The sequence below is a fragment of the Cupressus sempervirens genome, chromosome 5 (assembly GCF_028749045.1).
Source record: "Cupressus sempervirens isolate cs-2001-9-10 chromosome 5, ASM2874904v1, whole genome shotgun sequence".
Taxonomy (NCBI): domain Eukaryota; kingdom Viridiplantae; phylum Streptophyta; class Pinopsida; order Cupressales; family Cupressaceae; genus Cupressus; species Cupressus sempervirens.
Genome location: NC_143122.1, coordinates 234,865,977 through 234,888,206, shown reverse-complemented (window position 1 = coordinate 234,888,206; position 22,230 = coordinate 234,865,977). Strand labels below are relative to the sequence as shown.

The window sequence follows — 22,230 nt, the reverse complement described above, 5'->3', positions numbered from 1 at the left end:
TTGAGTCAAGCTGGAAAAAATTAGCTAATCAAGTCAACTTTGCAAATCTCCCTATTTATGCCCTCAATTTGTTGAAGATGTCAAGTAAGTTTATGGAGTTGAGAAGCAAGTAGGATCAGTGACGTATTAAAAAATGTGGTGGTTAGTAACATATCTATCACTTGTTGAAATGATGGAGCACAGGAGGTAATGAAAATTTAAAATCCCTCATAAATCATGATAAGATGCATAGTAAAGTTATTGACTTATGAAATCTCTCTAACAACGAAGGGAAAGTAATAGAACACTAAATTTAATGATGATGATACTTTGCCAAGTAAAAAGCCAAAGAAAAGGTATAGTTTCATCACTTTGTGGGTATTTAGTTTTCATTTGTGTATTATCATTCTTCCTCTATTTCTGAGAATGTTGCATTGAGAGTGAGTTTGAAGAGTTTTGTCTCCGAGTCTAGTATAATGGGAGGCAAACTAAAAATAAGGGAGTCATGGAATTATAAGAAATGGATAAAAGTAAAAATGGTCTAGTAGAAACTAAAAAATGGTGGTATTGTCTGATATTTGAATAGGATGAAAGACTCCAAGTCAAAGATATCATAACAATTCATCAATGGTTGGGGTTTTGGAATGATCATGATGGCTGAAAGGAAATCATAGCTGAACATTGAGGTCACGTTGAACATTATGGGGTTGAATACCAAAGGTATGCATTTTTATCATAACAAGGAAGTTTTGGATGTTTCTATTAGAATATTTCTAAAAGAGGATGTCGGGAACTAGTCAAGGAAAAAAGGTAGGTGTATGTTGTTTCTTTTATTAAACTTGCATTGAAAAAGGTGTTAAAAGTTATTGTCGAGTATATAATGCTTGACAGGAACTATGATAGATCCCATACCTACCATTTCATTATGCCAAAACAATTTAGGTACAAGAGGAGGGTCAACTTTCACTTTAACGCTTGACAAGCACTATGATAGATCCGATACCTACCATATCATCATGTCAAAGAAATTTAGGTATAAGATGAGGCTCAACTTTAACTTTTACTTGCTTTGTTCATTAACATGGAGTATTAAAGCCTTTACGGAGAAGCCCAACAAGCCTAGCTTGTATAAAGGGCTTATGCATTTGAATTTTTAGTATATGTTAAAAAATAACAAGCAATATTTAGTGTCATCTATTATGGAAATTAAACGAAACCATTTGAGCCTTGGTAGTAGTAATGGTAAGGGGAAATAGATAATGGAAGATCTCTAGAGGATGTTTCTCTAAAGATGACCAAAAGAAAGACAAAAATGGTTCACTATAAGGAGATGGAAATAGAATTGAAGGGGGGAAATTTTGAAGAAGAGCTTAAGGACAATTTTTTTTATCACGGTTTGAATATTATGGAGACAATTGAGGTTGTGTGCACCAAGATGGTGTACAATTTAGTGGACACCACAAAAAAACCAAAAACATCAATAACCCGATCAAGTTCTGAATAACCTGATTGGGTTGTATAAAATTTCAAAAGGTAGCGAGGCTTGATTACAAAGACTTGCAAAAATATATTAAAAAAAATTCCTAATTGGGTTTGTAGGATGAAAAAGCTCTTCAAAACCTGATCGGGTTTTGAAGAAATAAAAATAGGCTTCACTCTAGAAGCCATAACTTTCACATCCAGACTCTGATTGACTCTGTTCAAAATACATTGGAAATCTATTGAAGAGACATACAACATAATGAAACTAGAATAATAGTAGAAAATCAAGATTTTATTTGTCATCCATTAGAGTCAATAATGGTCTAAAATAGGTATTCAATATTTTCCAAACATGGAGTGAATATGTAGGTAAGAGTATTATCATAGCTTTTATATTTCTCTCACCTCTCTTCATCTCTCACTCTCTCTATCTCTTTCCCACACACAAACTCACTCACTCATTCACTCACTAACTCCTAATTTCCTTCCTACTAACTTTTAACCTATCTCATTCTCACACCAACTCCTAACCTCTCTTTATATAACTCATAATCCTCTCTCTCTCTCTCTCTCTCTCTCACACACACACACACACATGCACACGCACACGCACACGCGCGCGCGCACACACACACACACACACACACACACACACACACACACACACACACACACACACACACACACACACACACAACACACACACACACACATATACATTTTTATTCACTCTTTAACTTCTAATATTTGTCTCTCTTACAAACTCTTATCCTCTATCTAACTCATAATTCTTAAACCTCTCTCTCCAACTAACCTCAACCCCCCTCTCTCTTTAAAATACATACACTCTCATCACTAACTAAATAACCCCTAAGATATCTCTCCAACTAACTAATAGCCTCTCTCTCTCTCTCTCTCTCTCTCTCTCTCTCTAACCACTTACCCATCTCCTTCTAACTCCTAATACCTAAACCCCCCCTTCTCTCTCCCTGACCTCTAATCCTTGAAGTGGTAACTTCATGTAGAGAGAGAGAGGGTGGTTAGAAATTAGAGGTCATAGAGAGATGGGTAAGGGGTTATAGAGAGGGGGGGAGAGGGGAAATGATAAGAGAGAATGAGAGCGAGATACAAAGAGTGAGAGAGAGATGATGTGATGGAGAGAGAGGGACATGAGAGAGAAATTTGGGGATAGGATGAAGAGAGTGAGAAATATGGAGAGAATTGGATGTGTGTGTGTGTGAGAGAGAGAGAGAGAGGGAGAGGGGGGGTGGGGCTTAGGGATTACTCATAGAGAGACAAACAACACTTAAGGATAACAAGTTAGAGAGAGGGAGGGGTTATGAGTTAGTTAAAGAATGTGAGAGGTTAGGAGTTAGTAAGAGAGATAATATATTAGGAGTTATTTAGTTAGTGATTGAGTGTGTGTATGTGTGTTTGAGAGAGAGAGAGAGAATTAAACATATGTTATCATTTGTGTTTACCTATTGATTACATATTTAGAAAATACTAACCAGCTATTTTATATTATGCTTAATTAAAATTGATGGTAAATAAAATTTTGATGATATAGGATTTTTTTATCTACACCATGTTGTAGATCTCTTCAATAGCTTCTCAATATATTTTGAATGGATTCAATCAGACTTTGTATGTGAAATTTATGCACTTTGGAGTGAAGCCTACATTTATTTCTATAAAACCCAATTGAGTTTTCAATAACTCGATTAGGTTTTGAATAACATGATTTGGTTTTGGATGCACTTTTTCATTTTCATAAGCCACTCAGATTATCTGAATCCTAGAAACTTGATTGGGTTATGGCTTGGTGATAGCATAGGGAAATGACCCAAAGGCTTGGGAGACTATTTTTCCTCTAATTTTTTTCATTTAGACATTTTTCATCTTCTAAGATGAATTCTTGTCTCTGGCTTCATCAAGTTTTCTAATGGTGAAGCGGGTATCTCTAAAATTTCTGCCATAATCTTACACGTATCCTTAGCTTTCTAACAATATAAATTTTTCTATTTATAAACAAAACTAACATAGTAAACTTTAATTACTTTTACCAATGCCTTGACATTCCTCATAGACATATGTCTACCATTTTTTTAATAAATTTTAATATACTTTAAAATATAAAAAAAAACCATATATTATTGGTCTACACTTGATTCTATACACATTTACAAAAAAAAAAAAAGCATCCATTTTCAATTGTTTTGGTGTATGTTATGCTTAGCACATGAATAGGTACCAAAATTTTAGGATCTAGTCAATTCAATAACTCATAATATTAAAAAAAAATTTCTCATCCAAAAATTATTAAAAAATATACAACTTCTAGATATGACTCTTAACTATCATCCTATCAAAGGGATCTACAAAATAGTGATTATAACTATGTCTTTTGTGATGCACATGAAAATAGTTATGTTATATTTTCTATAAAAAAAAATAGGAACTAATTTTTGTGTGCATAGATTTTGACCCACCTAATCTTATCGATTTTTTAAAAACTCTAGTAGTTTAAAAAGTAGATTCAGAATACTACAATTTATATGTTTACCACATCTTTTCATTTTGAGTGGATAACTCTCAAACCTTGCATCCAAGTTTAGGTTTACTTGATTTCAGAAAAAAAAGGTGTCCACTTATTCCCCCCTTTTTGTACACCATCTTGGTGCACTCTGTAATGTCCCATTTTTTTGGAGGAATTAATTATAAAGTTATCAATTAAAAAATATTTATTACAAGGCAAATTTATAAATTAAATAATAATAAAAAATCTTCTAGAGGTTGCTGGAAGAAGCAGAGAAAAATTAAAAAGGGAGGCCGACCTATCAAGGAAAAAAGAATAAATAGGCATTGAGGGCTCATTGCCTATCATCGAGTTTTATTATTGATTTTTTCTTATGTGCATTGTGGAGCCTAGGGTTTCTGCAAGTAGTCACAATTGGCCATTGAGAATGAAAAATCTCAATTGGTATGCAATTTTGAGGGTGTGAAAGATCACCTAAATTATTGCTGCTGTGGGAAGGATATTTCAGTCCTTTCACTTCTGCTTAATTGCTAGTTTGGAGTTTCCAGTGGAGTTGCACTTTCACCATATCATCTTCAACATTCAGTCTCCACCATTTGATCAATCCAGTGGCCTATTGGTATGGGTCATTACACACTCCCCTTGAGGAAGGGAAGAGTGAGGATTCTTATGGGTCCATTGAAAGGCTCTACAAGCCCTCTAGTACTACTCAATCGCCTATGTCTTCTTGGTCTCTATAGAAGGAATATGCCTCCTACTAAGAAGAATGATAGGAAGAAAGACAAATTTGTGCATGAGAATGAAGAGGATATTGAAAAAGAGGCCCTCCACATAGTGGATGATGGGGAATCTATTGAGCATGTGTCTAGATTTATCTTCAAACCTTTGCAGAGAAATTAAATAAAAGAATAGAATAGATTGAAGGTGAGGAGGGTGATGGGGGTAAGAAATAGGACAACAATGAGAAAAACTATTTGATGCTCAAAATGGTGGAGCTAGATGAGGTTAACATTAAATTGTTGGAGGATAATGTGAGGAATGTTAAAGTCAACCGTCCCTTTGGGGTTTTACAAACACTAAAATGTATTTCTCTTTGTACTTTTTGGTTGGAGAAATAGACTTTGAACTCCTTTAAGACACTAAACCTTAAATATAGAGTTATTCAGGCTAAAATGGAAGAGATCCAAAGTATAGTGGTGGATGGGAGTGAGAAGGTTAAGGTTGGGGATAAGGGTAATAAAGATAAAGGGTTTGAGGACCTAAAGGAAAGAATCAACAAAATGGAGAATTTGGTTAATTATGTTACCAATAGTAGTCAAGGGGTAATGGAGGTGACTATGGATTACCTAAGTAAGATGATGGGGAAGGTGGATCAAAATTCTAGTAAGTTATTGGTTCATGGTCTAGAGGAAACTAAAGCAAATGGGGATACAACAAGTCTAGGGAAATGTATCAGAATGAGTACAAGAAAGAAGAACTCGGTCGGCTAGCCCTATTCCTAATCAAGAATCTACATTAAAGAAGCCATCCATAGAATTAAAGAGCTCAAGGAGGAGCTAGTCAAGGAATTGTCATGCCTTTAGGCACACTGGTAGTTCTTATCTTTTGGTTTCTTGTGTTTGTTTTTATTTTATTAACATGTTTTGGTTGCCTGGATGTAGGCTTTTTCTTGTTGGTTTTGTATCGGGTGTACTAGTTCTTTTAGGTACTATTTTATTTTTGGATTGAATCGTTGGATCTAAGGTTTTAACTCTTGGGGTTTCAAGTCCCTTATAAAAAACCTATTTTAACTCTTAATCAACAACATTTATTAAATGCAATTAGATGTAGACGATAGTTGTTCATTGTGGACAGATGGGAAAAACCACACATGTATTCCATAAGTTTCTAATATCTTCTTCTTGGTTTGTGTCAACCAATTGGTTGTAATAATTATTTATTTTGATACTATACTCATCCCCATTCTAGAAATTAAATTGTTGGGTTGAAGCTAACAATAAATATTTACTAATTACCTAGCGACAAACACATATAGGAACCAAATTCTTACATTGGGCTAAGATTGAATTAACTCAAGTGAGTTTTATATGAAATTTGAAACAAGTTGATGATAAAATACAATTTATGGTTTAGTTGGAAGATTGTCCTATAGGCTAGTCTTAGCCTTGTGGACGTTAAAAATCATCTATCAATCTATCATTCCATAGGGGAGATGAACTCTTCTCAAATGATGCAACAAGAAATCACTATCCAAAAACCTTTCCCTATGTATAGGAAGCAAGAGAACATATTGAATGGAAGGTCGATGCAGCATATGCCTTCTATAAGAAACTTGGCAAACCTAAAACTCGGTAATATCATCTTACTCGATCTATCATGAGTCCAAACTGCTCATTGTACACACTTTATAACTCAGAGAGTGTGTAAAGCAAAAATGGAATTATAAAAAGAAATTATTAAAATGCATATAAAATTTTAATTATTATATAATTTAGTATATTAGTAAAATTTATTTAAATTTTACTTTTGATTTATTATCCATGTATTCCTTGGGTTTCTTATAGATGCATGTGCTAGTTAAATCAATAAATATCTAATTATTGGAATAGACATTCTACAATCTAAAAAGATACTAATAAAAACAAAAAATGACTATCAATTAGTTTTTAAAAATTAAAAATATATTTTCAAAATTTAGATGGCCATGAATGCCTCTAAACAAAATAATTTGAAAGGCATACAAAGAATTATCTCTATCCATAACATAGCATTATAAACTTAAGAAATAAAAAAAAAATATACAATAATCTTCATGAAACTTGAACCTTTTTTATTATTCGAAATAAATTACAACACTTTCAGTTGCATTTCTTTTTTTTATAACTTTTAGAAACATGAAAAATAAATTTGAAAGAAATTGAAAGTTTTAAAAATATAGAAACTCCTATCTAAAAAAAAACATAATTAGTTTGCAAATAAACTAAGAATGTCAAAAAGCATGAAAGTTGCCATCTATAAAAACATACTAAAATCTTAAAAATCTAATTCAAAATATCTTTCTTAAAAATTGCATTGGCGTCCAACTCCGCATCATTATATCGAAAAATATGTCAACATATGACATTATTGATCCTTTCCAACTACTTAAAATGAAAATTCTAATCAATAAATTTGACATAATGGGACACCAAAAATTAAATACCTTATAATAATTCAAAAAAACTATTTGTTATCTTTAAGGTTGTTTCCCAAAATAGTAAGAAATAAGAAGAAAAGTTTTATATAAAATAATAGATAAATAGATAAATAGACAAGACTAGAAAAGATGTAGGGAACACACGGGGTTGTATTGGACCATTTGAGTTTTATATACTAAGTATGCATTGAAATATATTAATTTCCATGCAAGGTTGGCGTATATGTATATTTTAGCATACATGTTCATTTCTAGAATGATATTAATGGTAGGTTATGTGCTATTGAATTTCTTTATCATTTTAGTAGTTCTAGCTTCACATACAAAGCTCAGAAGTTTCGAAAGGTTGGAACTAGTCAAAATGACATGTTCTATATTTTACACTAGTATATCGAAAGATTTAAAATACAATTAGAAGAAATAAAACATTTGCAGATAGGGCAAAACTAAAACCAGTTTCATTTGCAGACAAAGACTAAATCACTTCAATTGCTTTGTACATTAACCCAATTTCATGAACTGAATTTCACCAACCCAAAAAGGTAAAAGCATGTTTTGTTATGCCATGATCCGAAATCAAGTCCAAAAAATGTACAGTGAATAAATGTGCCATCATATATGTGTCTCATTGCAATTGTAAACGCAGAGAAGAAATACTAACATCAGAGAATCATTTTTCTATACACTTTTTTTTGGAGGTAGTATAAAATATTTTCCCAGTTCAAGCCACGCCGCCACAGAACAGTAGCTACAGGAGAATGCATCACATGTGGATAGAATGCATACACGGCCTCCTATTTTGTTCTGACGGATGATTTGAAGGAAGGATTTAAAAATATGAGAAAATCTGTGCTATCGGCCTCTGCTTTGTGATTTACTATAGACAAAGGCTTTTTTGGCATTGTAGGAATAGAAGCCTCTCCCTCCAACATCTTCAATGCCTCTGCCATGCTCGGTCTCAATGCCACATTCACATGAGCACACAAAACGCCCACCTTAACAAATCTCTCCATTGTTTTCACCTCTTTCCTCTCCAGCATTCTCCAGTCTATCACTAGATCCATTTTATTCACTTGAAAAGCTTCCATACCCAATCGGTAATATGGCAGTAGGAAGTTATATCCATGGCTTTTCTGCTGCTCATGGTTTCCAATAGTAGAACTCCAAAGCTGTAGACATCACAACGATCTGTGAGGAGTCCAGTCAGGCAATACTCAGGCGCCAAATACCCATGCGTGCCTGCTACTTTTGACCCAATCAGAGACTGCCCTTCCCTTATGGCCAGCTCAAAATCCACAATGTAGGGATTCATGTCATCATCCAGTAGAATATTTGTGGCCTTGATGTCTCTATGATATATCAGTGGCTGAATGTCGGAATGCAGGTAACACAACCCCTTTGCGATGCCCATTATAATCTTCTTCCTCTACTCCCATGTCAGTCTTGCTCTCCCATTTCTAATTTTCCATCCAAAGATGTGGTGATCGAGGCTGTCATTAGCGAGGTAGTCATAAATGAGAAACCACTCATGGCAGCCCTGTTTGCCATCACCGGCAACGCCGGAGCCATGGAGAGCCAACAAATTCTGGTGGTGAAAGCTGCTCATCATCTCCACCTCATTCCAGAAATCATTGACATAGCACTTTTCAGTCTCTTCACAGCAATCATCTGACCGTGGGGAAGTACGCCCTTGTACACAATGCCAAAACTCCCCTGCCCGATTAAATTGGTGCTACTGAAATTGCTCGTTGCCTCCTCTATTTGCTGCGCATTGATTAACCACACTGGGCGTGGGTTTTCATGGAAAGAACACTTCATTTTCTTCACAGCAACCATCCCATGATCTTCGACAAGTCTTCTCTTACACACCATTCCAAAATTGCCCTGCTCCATTAAATTGGCGCAGTTGAAATTCTTGGTTGCGTCCTTGATTGGCAGTATATCTAATCACACTAAGCCCATGTGAATCCTCGGAAGGCTTCTGTGAATTCTCACGAAATGCCTAATTTTTGCGCTGACCCACCACCAGTAACTAATTCCTACGGTGTAGAGTAAGATGATAGCCATGGCGGCGCCCACACAGCCATATAAAACCATCTCCAATCAAACTCTCCACTTGTTGGGATGAAAGGCAAGGCCAACAAGTGCCTTTTTAGCTCATGGGTCAAAATTCATTGGCTACACCAACAGCATACAGAAGTGCGAGAGAGTTGCATTGCAGATTAGTTTCAACTATGGCATTTTTTATTCTCCCCACCAATCTCTTCAATACCACCTATCTGCTGTTATGGCATATGCTGTAGGCAGTGGAAACAGAGAGATCTCCTCTGCAGGCTACGTCCATTAATGGAGTCGGCCCCAACTTCTCCATCCAGTCCCTTTTTCTTTTTATGCCGCCGCAAAGACGAGGGCTTGATACAAAATCTAATATATCGCTGAAATAGAGAGAAACCAGATTTGATGGAAGACCCATAGAGCTCATCCGTTTCTGAAGTTATATGAGGCATGCAATGGCGGAGGCGTTGTCTGGGAGATAAAAAATAGATTCATCCCAGAGCAGCTGAGCAAAACCAACTCCCAACAAACTTCTCAATGTGTCACTACACATTTCAAGGTCTTTAGAGGTCTGAATTGAATGACAGGTTGATGGGTTCCATTGAATTCTAGTAATGTAGTCGAGATTCATCGGGCATTCTGGTTCAGCATTAACCACCAGAACTAGAACCAGTAACAGCATCACCATGAATACCTCCATTTTCAGCGATACTTTCCATAGAGAAGGTTGTTAGTTGATTTAAGAAGAAATCAATATCCAGTTGCTATAACTCTTATAGAACCAGTGAATAATGGGCTAAATTTATACGGAGGGGCAAAATTACAGGTATTAGTTTCCAAATACACAGTTAAATTATAGAGAGGAGATAAATCATAGACTTTTGTTATCGAATCCATAATCAACTTAATTATAGAGCTGAAGGAATTTTTAAATTTGAAATACATGATCCGACGTCGCAGATCTACGGTCCGCGGTGTCTAAAAATGATCTAAAACTTGTCCGCCGTTGGATTTCGGCATCCCTGTTTCGCATTTCTCGGCAGGGTCTCATTTTAGAATGTGATGTTTCCATTCTCTATTATATTCTCAGAGGCTGCAAATGAAATGACATGTTTGTATCAAACCATAGTAGCTCTAACCTCGCCGCTAAATTTGAAATAGACTACTCATTTCTTGCAGCATGTGTTCCAAAAATTTAGAATCTTTATTTCTATCCAATCACTCTATCTTTTCTATCTCTCCTTGCCCCCCTCTCTGCTTGTATCTCTCTCTCTCTTTCTTTCTTTTTTTAAAGCTCCCTTCATTTTTAAGGACCAGGCTAATTTCCAAACTGTACAAAAGACAAAACAAAGTTAAATTTGTTTTTTTCCAGATTCAGGAAGTAGGTTTTTTTGTCAAATTTTTTGTTGTTTTCAACTACAAACTATCAAGATCATGAAGATCAAATGTTTTTGATTTTTTCAAAATTATTCAAGTGTTTGTCTAGATGATAGTCCAGCTACTTAGCTTATTTTCGCTAGCACTAGCTGCTCATTATTTTGTGGCACAATATGTGGAGCTTGTGGCCCATAGATCAAAATATTTGTTGCATAATTTTAAGTATGTTCTAAAAATTATTTTTAAATCATTTTTTAATCAGTTTTCTTGCAAATAATTCTAAAAAGTAAAATATAGGCAAATAAAAAGAAGATGAAAAAATTGTGGTGAAGACATGTGTCTAATATGGATTTGTTATTTGTGTGCCCATCTGTTTATTATATGTTAGAACAAGGCTTCAAAATAAATAAGCTTACCTAAAAAAAAATTGCAATTGATATTAAGCTAGTGTACTTTATAGCAATTATGTATTCTCTAGTTATCTAACAATATTCTTTCAACCACTACATTTTGCACATTCACAATTTTTTCCTTTGTATTTGTTAAAAATAGGATAAGATAATAAAAATCTAACAATATCCTTTCAACCACCATATTTTGCACATTTACAAATTTATTTTTTTTTCTATTTTAAAAATATATAACATCATAATTAAAATAAGATACTAATAGAAGAGTAAAATAAAAATCTATGTATCAATGTTTCTATTATTTCTAACTAATTTCTAGAAATGTTTTAAAAATATGATAAAATATAATTCTACTATATAATAAAAATATTACAATTATTCTACAATTTTATAATTGGATATATTTATTTTTTTAACATTTTTTCCTCTCTACCAACCAAACTATAAATAATAATTTAAAAGTTAAGAATACCTAATAATTGATTTAGTAAATATTTAACTAAAAATTTAATTATTTTTTGATTTATTTCAATCCAAATCTTAGTCAAATATATTTTAAAAAATTGTAATTAATATTTAAGAATATTTAGTGTTAAAAAATTTATTGCCTTCCAAAAAAGTGATATGTAATTGTAATTAATATTTAAGAATATTTTGTATTAAAAATTAATTGCCTTCCCAAAAAAAGTGATATTAATTACATAATAATGTAAATTATTTGATATTATATAATTATATAATTAGTTTATACTATCTATTAATATTATATAATTCTATAATTAGTTTATATTATCTATTACATTTATGAAAGAAATTATATAATTGAAGTTAAATTCAATGTTTATTATCATATAAATCTATAGAATATTAAATCATATTATATTTAAATTTTCTAATCTTTATTTTATATAGTTTTAAATTTCACTCTTATATTATATTTAATTAATTATAACATAATTAAATATTCTTAATTTAATTATATTAAAATGAAATTTATATTACTTACATTTATGAACCTTTAAGACTAATGAAAGTAAATGCATATCAGTAATTGATAAAATTTTATATTTGGCTTCTATCATATTTGATATCATGCATGTTTTTGTCCTATAAAAATATTTCAATAAGATTCTAGTGAAGCTTTGGACTATGATACCCCAAAAAATCATACTTTACATTGATGGCTTATGCATATGTTGACTGGATAGATGTGTTGAAGAAAGGACAAGAGCAAGTGGAGGTATATTTTTTCCTTAAACCTAGGTTGATTTCTTGGTCAAGTAAGAAATAAGATACAATAGCTTCACTCTGTTCAAATGGGCACTAGTAGGAAAGAATGGAGAAGAAAACCTCAAGTCTAGTCCAGGACAAACATCATATATTATTACATTTTTAAATTAACATACCCTAGTCAAATACTGCTAATCAATACAAATTTAAGTTTACAACATATACAGGGGCATTCCCCTAATGATCACATAAGATTTGATTCCATTTTACATCGAAAATATCTTTGTCCATCTGAACAAGAATCGGAAGCCAATTTAATGTTGGCATATTCCCACCTCAAACAATCATGCCTCCTCCTAAGCTTAGTCAAACACAAGGTTAGAAAACATAATAAATGTGAACTTAAAAAAGGTAGCCATAAAGAGATTCCTTGAAGTTTGATTTCCAATCTTCATTAATATAGTGCTCAACCTCATAAAATTGAAAAAAAAACTACTTTCAAATTAAATAAGCAAGAAAGGCCACCCTTTACTTAACCTATAAAGTAGAAAAGAAAACATACTAAAATAGTCACAGATACTACTAGGATCTAAAACACATAAACTACAACCCGATCAATTGAACATTATGAATAAATATGTCTAATCACATATTACCATTATCAAACAATACCATTATAATAAGCAAGTCATATCACAGCTCCAAAATGATATTAATACAGTAGATAGTTGCAAAATCTAAGAAAGGAGATAAAATAAGAGAATTACAAAATCAACCCAGACAACCCCACCATAAGCCCTAATTTCTTTCTTTACTCAAAGTCATGAATCGGCCTTATATTTAAACTATTACTACATTTAGCCAAAAGGAACTACAGATAATTAACTATTTGAAAGGATATGACATCATGTCATTTATTGGCTAGCCAATCTACTTTCTAGTTTCATTCTCAAAAAATATGACAAATTTGAGTATCTTCGATACAATCAAAGAGCATAAGGACTTCCTTTAATTTGGAATTCATAACCCAATTAGGAGTTACTCGCTTCTTGACTGCATTAAGGATAATCTTAGAGTCACCTTCAATGATGACCTTAGACAGTCCTAGACTAATACATAATTGCAATCCTTTATCTAGTGCTTCTAATTCTGCTAGATTATTAGAGGTAGGAGGAATGGGTGAAGCTATCTTAGCAACCCACTTACCAATGTCATCATTAATTATGCAACTGATACCTGCCACCCTCAGATTACCTCTTGCAACTCCATCAAAATTGAGTACATACCATCCAAAAAGGGGTGGTTCCCATTTGCACCTAGCCCTCGCCTCCTTGCTTTTCTTCAAATATACAAGAGGTGGATTAGTAAGATTAGGCCAATTCTTTTTCATAAGACCATCCCAGATAGAGAGATCCCTCTTGTTTAGTGGATTTTTTACAATGAGAGTTCAACACCTCCATAATCGATGCTTCTATTTTTAAAAGTAATCCTTCCATTCTTAATTCCAAATCTTGAAAGATGCGATGATTCCTTTCCTTCCATATCTCCCATACTACAATCAAAGGAAAAATACTCCAAAGCTTATTATAAACACCGTGAACCATGCTAGTAGGCCAAGTTAAAAGGAAATCTTGAAAAGATTTTGGCAAAGGTGAAGACCACATAAGATGGAACCTGAGCCAATCCCAACAGGCTTGCGCATACAGAAAACTATACAAGAGATGATCCACATCTTCATTATTATGCTTACATAACACACACCAAAAAGAGCCTATAATACCAAGTCTGGCTAATCTATCGGTAGTCAAAATTCTATTTTAGAGGGCAAGCCACAAAAAGAATCCTACCTTAAGGAGACAAGCCACATCCCAACATAGTTTGAGAGGCATCTCCACTATATTCCAACTTTGAGAATGGACCAAGGCTTTATAATCATTTTTCACACTATATTTACCATCCTTAGAGCTAGGCCAAATGAGGTCATCATACCTATTTTATTGTTTAATCTTCCTATCTGACAAAATCTTCTCATAAGCCTTAATTGAATCGAGATCTAACCATAACCCATCCAACAGTCACCAAATCCATTGTGCAAACCATTTTGAAAATGTCTTAATCTTATAGTCCTTGACTTTATCACTGCATAGAGATATCAACCTATTTTTGAGATTAACAAGAATGGGGGAAGAAGAGATTGGGGGACAACCATCCCAGAGTCCTCCCAAAATAAGGCTTTATCCCCCAACCCAACATCCCAAGTCAAGAACTTACAAATTAATTTCCAACATCTAGACATAAAATTCCAACACTCTGACCTCTTGGCATGTTTTTCATCATGAATAGAGAAAGTGGATCATTCGGATCAAGATATTTTTTATAAAATATCTTGGCCCATTTATGATCTATTTCATTGTATAAACACCAAATATGTTTTGCTCCTAACATTTCATTTTGCCATTGTAGATTCTTTATCCCTAAACCCTCATGATCCTTAGGTTTACATAAATCATCCCATTTAATGAGAGCTAATTTTTTGTCATTTTCACAATATTTCCAAAGAAAGTTCCTAAGTTTTGATATAAACTTTGAAAGCATATTCTTAGAAAGGGGAAGGAAAGAGAGAGGAAAAATAGGAATGGTTGATAATACTGAGCTAATTTTGGTAGTTTTGTTGGTCTTTGAGAGCCACTTGTCTTTCCAACTATCTATCCTCTTATCTAGCTTTTCAAGCGTATCCAGCCAGACTTTTCTGGAATTCAACCCCTTCTCAAGAGAAATACCTAAATACTTGCATGGAAGTTTCCCCTTATTATAACCCATAATACTACAAATCCAATTTTCCATTTCATAAGGAGTATTCAGAAAATAAATCTCTGATTTGCCATCATTCACCTTCTAACTTGAGGCATCCATATAGGACTTAATGATATCACTAAGACCCAAAGCCTCAGAAATTGTAGTCTTACCAGGTAGAATTGTGTCATCTGCATATTGTTGATGAGTGATATTGGGCATATTCCTAGTAACAATGATGCTAGTAAATTTTTGTTTTTGGTAGGCATCTAAAACTACTCTTCCAAATGTTTCTGCCATTATGATGAAGAGGGAAGGAGATAATGGACCTCCTTGTCTAATTCCTCTTGAAATTTCAAGAAAACCTTCTAGGAATTCCATTAATAAGAATAGAAATCTTAGGGGTAGAAATAAATTTGAAAATTAAATTTATCCATTGATGAGAAAATCCAAATGCTTTAAGAACCTTACAAAGAAAATGTCAGTCAACCATGCCATAAGCCTTTTGTATATCTAATTTCATAAACATACATGCATCCTTATTTGTTGACACCGAGTAGATTGTTTCTTGAATGGTAAGGATACCATCTAGAATAGATCTACCTAGGACAAAACTTGATTGCTCTTCAGAAATAAGATTAGGCAAGAAACCTTTAAGCCTATTTGCTTAGAATTTTAGAGAATATTTTATAAACTATGTTGCATAAAGCAATAGGACAATAATCTCCTAGAGTTTTCAGCCCATTCTTCTTAGGAATCAGGGTGAGAAATGAGTAATTTATTTTAGCCAACAAAGCTCCTTCATTTCTATATGCTTCAATGGCTTTCCATAGATCCTCCCCCACAATATCTCAACATTTCTAAAAGAAAAAGGCCTGAAAACTATCGGGTTTAGGAGATTTCTCTAGATTCATACTGAAAACAATAGATCATACTTCATCCAAAGTGATTGGTTTATTTAACTCCTTATTATTCTCAGATGAGATTATTTTTGGAATAAATTTAAGCATTTTTTATTGAACCAATCTATTAGATCCTTCATAATTATTTAATATCCCCTAAAAATGTGATACAAATGTATCCATAATTTCTTGTGGTCTATCAGTACGAATACACAATTGATTAATGATACTTGTTATTTTGTTCTTAGATCTATTATAAATGGTGGAGTTATGGAAAAAAATTTGTGTTCCAGTCACCCTCATCTAGCCATTTATCTCATGATTTCTGTCTCCAAAATATTTCTTCTTTGGAGAGGATATCTTCCTACTTAGTGAGGAGTTCTTTTTCTAATGCATAAGTTTCATTGTTCATACCATGCTTAATAATTTCTAAGTTGAAGTTTTTAAATTTGTCTTCAATTTTTGTCTTTTCTTTGAAGATATTATTAAAATTCTCTCTATTCCATCTTAGGATCTTTTCTTTTAACCATTTAGTTTAGAAACAAAGATGAACATCTTAGAACCTTCAAACCTAGCTTGTTTCCACCAATCTCTAATATAATGAATAAAATTGGGGTCTTGAAACCACATCTTTTTCCATTTAAAAGGGTTCCTGACTGGTTTTGACGGTTCACTAAGCTCAAAACAAACAGGATAATGATCAAAACTTGCTATTGTAGGATGGAGGAATGAAAATTTAAATTATAATCTTTGAAACTACCTATTATAAAAAACTTATCTAATTTTTCAGCAATATACGCAAGGTCCTTCCTTCTATTGTTCCATGTGAAGATACCATTATTCATTGAAACATCTATCATGTTATTTTTTCCACTCCAAGTTTGAAAATATAAAGATGAGTGAGAGAGATGCTATGAACCTCCTACCTTTTCTTCTAAGTTTAAAATAGTATTAAAATCACCACCTACCAAAATGGGACTGTCATTATAATTATAGAAAATAGAGCTTAATTCATCCCAAATATTTTTCCTCCCTAAATGACTAATTGGAACATAAATATTAATTAAAATAAATTTTAGATCTGTTTTAAGACTACACTTTGGTGCTTATCCAATTATTGCTTAATTATAAGCATTGTATGTCTACCCTCCTAGGATTCCAAATTAAACCTAGACCCCCTGATGCACCTGCAAACTCTAGAAAGAAAGACTCCCAAAAACCTAACATCTTATTAAGTTTTAAACCTTCAATATTATTCAATTTGGTTACTTGAATTAATATGATTTCAGAATTAAAAGATTTAAGATTTTGTTTAATAACCTTTTTTTACTAGGGGCATTTAAACCCCTAGCGTTGATTCATATGGATCCTGAGAAGCTGTGAATTTACCAGACTATGATCAGGCAATATTTTGAAGTCATTTTGTTTATCCAATTCTTCATTTTCAATTTCACTAATGATCTGACTAACTATTCTTGGCTGCTCTACATCTGCACTCTTAATCTCTTTGAAGATAATTTTTCCAACTCTCTTAGCTTCTTGTTCTATCCTTGATATGCTACCACAATTCTGAGTCTATCTTAATAGGTTATCTCCCATCTCTATCTTTAATAAATCCCTTCTGAGATCTTCAGTTGTATAATCTTTGCCTCCTAATTCGAGGATCCTTTGGATTAAATCCTCCTTCTGGGAATCTATGCTAAAGCTAATATTATCAATGTTGAATACCTCAATTAGCTCCTTAGCTAACTGATCCAGATCCAGATCTTCTGGATTTAAAGTTTCTACCTCTAAGTTCATATCAACATCTTTCTTTAAAAAGTTTTGTAATTCTCTTGAAATGGATCTGTCTTCCCTTTTTTCTTTATCAATCTTATTTGACTAAGTATTCTTTGGAGTAAATGGAGAGCTTTTATATGTACTTGGAGTCCACCAAAACTTTGAAGAAATGTTGATACCTTTAATGCTTGGAGTCACGGATTTAACCTCTATAGCTTATGTCTGTTCCTACACCATTTGCCTCTCTAACTTTGATAGACTATTGCTTTTTGCTCTATATGTTTGTGGATCAAATAGTAAGGAGTTTTCCAACTTGACTATATCACCTTTCCTTGGGGCCTGTATTTTTGTATTTTTTACTATGATTGGATCTTTTATGTCAGTTTATCCCCCTCTTGAAAGGCTTAGCATATTACATGACTCTCTCTTGCATGAATCATTACAAGTCATCTGGTCCAAAATAGATGGACAAACTGCTTTAACTCCTTTCAGATTGCTTGCTGTCAGATTTTGATGCATATCCACCTTTACCTCTTTATTAGTCACATTCTCCTCCCCAGCTGGATTTGAACCCTATCTAAAAATTCTCTTTGAAACTTCCTTGTTTTTCTTAGCTCTATACTTCTTTGTTTCCTTATTCTTTTGAATTAATTCCAAAGAATTTTTATGATCAGTGATAATGATAGATTTAATCTTTGCAGCAGGTGTGTGATTGACCTTATCTTCCTCTTGATTCATTAATTTTGTATATTACATATCATCCTGATGCCCATCCTTACTTTTTGATTGTAAAGAGGAGTTCAGATCTGAGAATCTATAACCCATCTTCTTTTTCAGATTGTAAATCATAGGAAACAAACTCTAAAAATTTGAGGTAAGAGGTATATTTTGAAACCCCATTCCATTATTGTCTTCAATCTTTATTATTTCTAAAATTTCTCCTTTGAATGAGTATAGATTTAAATCATAAGTTTTCTTATTGGTTATTACTCTTTTATGAAAATGTAAAGAATGATTGAATTTAGTCTTGATTAGTAATTTCACATTATTATAATACTGAAATGATACATCAATCCCTATGAACTCACCACAAGAAGACCCTATTGAATTAATGATTTCAATCTGATTCAATTTTAGTGGTAGGGCCTGAATGTTGAACCAAATTGGGCATTTAAAATCTAAATCTTCTAATTTAAAGTTTGGACACCATTTGACAAACTTGAGAATATGACTATTAAAAGAACACTCAAAGACATTTGCAAATTCCTTTTTAACCAGTTCATCTAAAAAGTTTAAATATAGGACTTTTTCAGAAAACAAGGATATACTTACCTGGTCATGATAGTTTTCTTTAAGCCAGTTGGAGAGAAAGAACATTTCTTCACTAGGCCCATTCCAAACTACAAAAATACCAAGATGTTGACATTCCTAGCATGCTACTTTAGATTCATCATTTTGGATCAAGATGGGACTGTCTTTGTCACCTAGATTTTCATTATGAACTAAAATTCCATTAGGTTTTTCCATGTTCTTGATAGCCCTCTTTGCGGATCACCGATATGAGGGAATGTAGCATTTTGGAGATGCAACACTAGGCATATCTGTATTGGGGAAGTTGACATGTCCTGGGGACTATAATGAAACCCTATCTAATACTTTTAGATATGGAGACACTTTGTGCAAGTTTGAAGATGCATATTTGGTCATACTAAAAACCCTAATTTGATGATCTAGACTTTCTAAAGTAAAATACAGGTATGGATGGATGTTACCAACTAAATTTGAAGATTTTTGAGAACAGCTTGATGGAAACTCCCTGGGGCTGATTTCCCTCCATGCTTCTCCTCATGTTGCGAATTTGACTTGTCGAGATTTGGAACAGTATGATTGTCCAAGTTTGCCAATATGGAAATTTTTTTATCAGTATCCATTGCAAAGAATGCCTGAGAAGAATCTTAGAAATTTGTACATATCTGTCAATGTTCATGATTAGTACACCCAAAATTATTTTGAGAAACGAATGCCTTGTTTAGATGCTTGCTGAAATTTGCAATTCTGCCTTTTTTCATGATTTTGATTTGGCCAATAAAACTATTAAGTTAAATATATTGTTGTTTCTTTATGTGAGACTCAAATATTATAGATAACAAACATTAAAGTAAATTCAAATATTGTTTGATGAAACTATTTCTCTTTTATGCGACAATACCAATGTTTTTTTATCAACGCTAAAATAAGTTTTTTATAATAGACTAGAAACCCCACTTATTTTACATAAAGATATAAAATTCAAGTCCCAAAATGAAAGAAAAATCTAACCGATAGACACACTCACATCCATAGCTAGCAGAACCAAGCAACAACCAGTACCAAAACTAGCAACACTAAAAAATGGACAACCTAACTAAAGCACAAAAATAATAAGGTGGAAAAAGCTAGGATAATTCTTCCACCTTATCTTTCAATTCTTGTTGCATTCTTTTTATCTTCTCTATAACCTCTTTGATGTATTTTTTGTTAGTTTGAGTCTCATTCTTTTGCTTCTTATTTGTGTTGGAATAGGTAAATTTTCTAGGTCTAGCCTCAACATCTTCCTTCGCAACATCCTCAAGGTTGAGCACAACCTTCACTTCCTTATCCTAATCTATGTGGCTTAGTACCATGTTTGTACACTCGATCATAGAATCCAACAAATCCTAGAATTTTTTTAGTATATCTTTAGTCACTTTTTCCATTTTTGTGATCTTCTTGCTTATCTCTTCTATTATCTCCATATTCCCCTTATAATCACCCACCTTCTCTTTCTACCCTTGCTCATCCATTTTCTCTACATCTCCTCAAATTTCCCTACTAATACTCTATACTTCAAATTTAGCATTTTGAGAGAGTACAAGTCCATTTGTCCAATCTTAGCAAATAAAGATAAATCTCTTTAGCAATTTGTAGAACACCATGGGGAGGATCGACAACCATGTTTTTGATGTCATCCTCATTCAAATTAACATTTATCTCCTCCTCGTCCATCACTTGAAACATAGGAATTCTCACCTTACACTTCTCCTTTTCCTCCCAAAAGGCTTTATCCATTTTCTCAAACTAGTTCATGCTAGGAGATAGGCCTTCATTCTCTTTCCTTTCAATATCTCTCAGAGAGATATACACACCATGATCAATCGATTCTTCATAATCAACAAGCCTAATTACTTCTCTAGGTTCTTCATCATCCTCTTTATTCTAAGGGGATAGGTTTTCTTTAATTTTAGGAGTTGAATAGGGGTACTCGACTCATATTGAGTAACCCAAATATCTTTATTTTTGTTAGAGGAGACGTTATCTCATTTTGAGTAGAACACAAAGAGGAAGGAGATCTTAGGACATTGCCACCTCCAAAAAATCTTTCCAGAAACTCAAAATTTTCAACTTCTTTTGAGTTATCCATTTTCATCTCCTCTTTGCATGTCCTTCAATCTCTTCTTTCTCTACTTCATATTCACTATCTTCTTCATTTTCATAGACAAGTTCAACATAATTAACGTTAGCCTTCATGATTTTGTTGGAACTAGGGGATTCCAACCCTAATTCCCCTAAAATCCTTTTACCGTTCCCAATTCTTCCCCTAGCCCTGGATTTTTACCACTGTGTTCCACTATGTTCTTCAAAACTAGATCAAGGATAGATTTTTTAAAATCACTATAAATCAATCTCATCAAACCCTCATGTGTTATGGGTTCTTTGGGATCAGACCTCAAAGCACTACTACTATGAGAAAAAGAACACAATAAATAGAAACAAAAAGCACACCCTTTTTATACCTAAAGTGGTTTAAAAGTACAAAGTAGTAGTATGGACCCTATCATATCTCCCATTGATCAAGCAAAATATAATCCATTATAACAATAAGAACATGCCTCCAAAGTATCTTAATAGATATAATAACATTAATACCATCCTCCCCTTTAATCAACTAACCATCTATTTCTTTGGGGAATTTCTTAATGGTCATTTCATAATACTTAAGATCCTGGAAGAAAAGCTTACCTTTTTCATTGAGCCCTATAATTTTTGCCATAATTGTAACATTGATTTGCAATTTTCTCCCTCCCAGGTTGACTTCACCATTATTCTGACCTCTTAAGAACAAATTTATGACATCTAGTTTCACCATTTTCATCTTCTCCATATAAGGAGTGAGACCCCCTTCTTCCAATTTCTCCCACATTTCCTTCTCTTTCATCCATTTCTTACAGCTATCAGGTTCCCTTTTCCTAATTTTTTGTCATGTTTAACAAGTTGCAGAGCCAAGTTCTCAAAATAATTTATAATCGATGAAGCCTCACTAAGAAGAAATGAAACTAAAACTATGCATAAAATGTGTGATAAAATTATTATCACACCCTTCCAGCTCAAACACTTCCCAAAATTATTACAATAAGAGGTCTATTATAGAATAAGAGGTCTATATAGAACAACCAAAAGGATTTGTTGATG

General features: G+C 33.1%; 1 pseudogene; it reads right to left on the bottom strand.

Moving 5' to 3' along the window:
* Nucleotides 1-8,265: 8,265 nt before the first annotated feature.
* Nucleotides 8,266-8,607, bottom strand: LOC149555346 (putative receptor-like protein kinase At1g11050 pseudogene; annotated as a pseudogene).
* Between the last annotated feature and the right edge of the window lie 13,623 nt (nucleotides 8,608-22,230).